We start from the raw sequence: 3647 nt of genomic DNA on the forward strand, positions 1-3647 counted from the left end.
TCGGAACAGTAGGACGTACAAACTACGAAAGTGAGGATGTTACAACTCTTCCCCTCTAAAAAGGAATTTCGTCCTCGAAATTCATCAGATTTAAACAACTGAGCATATCGTTATCTCATAATTCTATTCACTTGCCCATCATTGTTTTCCTTTGCCTTTATTATCTCTACTCATGAAAGTCTATTACTCATTAGTTCTCTGATTTCTCATACTGGAATCCTTATTGGTCCTTTAGTCTCTTTTACCAATTCCAATTCTGTTAACTTGCCATTGTCTAGGTATTCTGCATTTGTTTCATACAAAACCGAATATCTTGTTATCATCATGCTTATTTAACAACTATCATTACACACGAACTTCATCAGTGGAAGTTATCTATTCTTGCTTCCAGAGGGAATAACACTACAACTCCTAAATATATTTTTAAATACCTAAATCATTCTTTTCTGACAAATTATCAAAATAATTATAAGACTCTATATATTAATGTTTAGACATCTTTACCAAACTCAGTTCAACGTACTGGTGTTCTGCACTTTTTCCCTTACAGTGTTTCATAGGGTGTCGTTTGTATGCTAGCATGACACTAATTATTGTATGAAAATTTTGTTAGTGAGAGGTATCTGTCCCATCTCCCCTCAGATTAAGTGACACAAGTTCTCAGTATACTCTAGAGGGCTTATCACATATTACAGGTTATTATTATCATTTCATTTCATTGTTTACAGGAACTCAATGAGTTTCAGAATTTACCTAAATTACTCATTTCGACTGTCCATCCGTCTGAGGATGATAAGCCGTACTTATATCTCTAAGCTTATAGCAATTACTGTGGTACAGGTAGTTCACATTAATGTAACCGAGTCACTGACTCTAACTACCTTACAAGTGTAGTCTTTTGATAGGCTAGTACTGAAGTTTTAAATTTTTTACTAGAATTTTCACATTTATTTCCCGTAATAGTACTCTATTCGAGCGTAACTGTATCAAATTATATATTACATACAAATATTCTTAGTTTATTGTATCACGAGGAAGCACGTAGCTCTATACAATAATCCCATGTCGATACAGTAATCTGTAGCTTACGATACAAATAACGATAACATTACCTAGTCACTATGTTATAAACTCATGAACTAGGTTTTCTACTTCTTTTTCTAATGCCCTCTGTGACTCTGAGTCCATATCATAACCTTGAATAATCAAAAGTAAACAAATCTGCATTAGTGTCACCTCGACTCTTATGAATGCAATGCATGTATGCACACTAGTTCTTTTTACTTATTTGTGCCTAGGAATGCCTAAACCGTGCTCTGATACCACTAAATGTAACACCCCTCACCCATCTACAGTGTAGTCGAGCAAAGTGTGTCACATGGTGATGAGAATCAAGCTACATCCACGACAAAGGATTTCATCCAAGGTCCAATTACTAGAGCTAGAGCTAAATCACTTCAGAATTTAATTTTTGAAATCATAAGGAGCAAGGATTATAAGCTGGAATGGCATGAAGAAAATATATAAAGAATTAAATTTGATGAAAATTATGCTTAGAAGTGACCAGGTGTCATATGGAGCATTAGATTACATGGAATAACCTATGGACATGCATGCACCAGATCCAACCTATGTACATGTATCTGCTGGCACCTTTTTCAAGGAATATTCCTTGCTGTTATAACCACCTCTCTTTTGGACTTAAATGCCCTTATTTGCTGCTGTATTAAATTCACTTTTTGTTAGGAGTTTTTAGTCTTTTGATAGATTAATTTTTGTTTGGACTTAAAGCCCCTTACAGCTGTTACTAAAGTAGGGATATTTTTGTCTTTAGCTTTGAAGCCAAGAGGCTATAAATACAAGTGTAATGAGAGGGTGGAAGACACACTTTGAATATTAATGAGAGATTGTTTCTGCTCCTTTAGTGAGTAAATTGGCTGTTGCCTTTGTTCTTGTGAAGCTCATTAACTTACTGAGATTCTATCTTGCAAGGTTTAATGTGCATAATATTCTTGGTTTATTCATTCTCCATATGAATTAGGTCAAGAATCCCATTTCTAATATTTTCTTTGAATTACACAACAATCTGATTGTGCTGGTTCAAAGATTCAAATTCATACATCTTGATTTGGTGCTTTCCATATTGTTCATTTAATTCTTGAATGTGGGTTTTCAAGTTACCAATTACTTGAAGGTTCACATCAGTTTTGGTATCAGAGCAAAGGGACGTCCAAACAAGGTAGATTTTCTATTTGCTTCGTATTCTTTTTGTTTGTTACCTTTTTCATATTTGCTGTTTGGCTCTAGTTCTATATTTGTTTCTTCTTCTTCATCTTGCATCTGGTTCTTTCTTGCTAAACCTTATTTTGCTTCTTATTGTGTTTCTGTTATTCACATTTTTGTTCATTGTATGCTTGACCAAAATTGGCTCTTGGGGTTTAGTATGACTTGTTTGTTTAAAAATTTGTTTTGTTGAGTTTGTCTTAGGGTTTTGGGTTAATCAAGCCAAAGCCATTATTCTAGCTATCCATCTTGCTTCCTTCATTTTGATATCAAGCATGAGAGATTATTTGGGTCATTGAGTTTGACTTACCTATTAGGCCTGAAACTTTACCAGCATTATTTGGGTGTGATTAAGACATTGGGTGTAAATTTTGGGGGTTGTTTGATATTGTTTGCCTACTGAACCAAAATTTTGCATCAGATTCGATCAAATTAAGTTCACATAGCAAATAGACCCAGAAATGCCTGAAAATTTACATGGTGTTTATACCCCACTTCAGTAGTTCCCAAATTAAATTTTAGTTTAAAATTCAACCGTTTGTGTAGGGAACCAAAATTTTGCGACAAAATCGATCAAAATAAGTTCACATAGCAAATATACCCAGAAATTTCTGAAAATTTACCGGGTGTTTATACCCCATATCAGTAGTTCCCAAATTAAATTTCAGCTTAAAATTCATCCGTTTGTGTGGGGAACCAAAATTTTGCGACAGACCCGATCAAATTAAGTTCACATAGCAAATCAGCCCAGAAATTACTGAAAATTTACAGGCTGTTTGTGCCAGATTTGAGCTATTCTCAAATTAAAATTCAGCTCAAAATTTAATCGTTTGTGTGGGCAACCAAAATTTTGCGACAGACACGATTACATTTGATTTACATAGTAAGTCTGCCAAGAAAAGCCTAAAATTCTTGCAGTAATTAGTCAGTATTGGGTTGCATTTGCCTACTCAATTTCAGATCAAAATACACTCGTTTGCTTGGTGATCCTAAATTTATTCAATTCTTGGTGTATTGTGTGAACTGCTGGTAATTGTGATAAGTTGGTGGCAAACTTGGATATTTAAGCTTGATATCTCTACTTTAGGTTGTCTCTTTTCCAGCTTACTACTCTTTTATTTTGGTGTCTTCTTTCTTGATTCCTTATTGCATTACATTTCCATACTTGAGCTTTTCTTTTCTTGACTTCTTGAATCACATTATTGTTTTCTTGATTACTCATTTTGATCCGTCACGTTCAAGAATTTTATTGTGTGTTAAATTTTTGTGGGTACAGTCTTGGTTTGAGTTACTTGAGTTTGATAAGAACTTGTGGACATAGCCAAGAGAGGTAAAAGGCACAGAGTGGTGAGTTCATAAGAGGG

Source organism: Hevea brasiliensis, chromosome 7, assembly GCF_030052815.1.
Source record: "Hevea brasiliensis isolate MT/VB/25A 57/8 chromosome 7, ASM3005281v1, whole genome shotgun sequence".
In the NCBI taxonomy this organism is placed as follows: domain Eukaryota; kingdom Viridiplantae; phylum Streptophyta; class Magnoliopsida; order Malpighiales; family Euphorbiaceae; genus Hevea; species Hevea brasiliensis.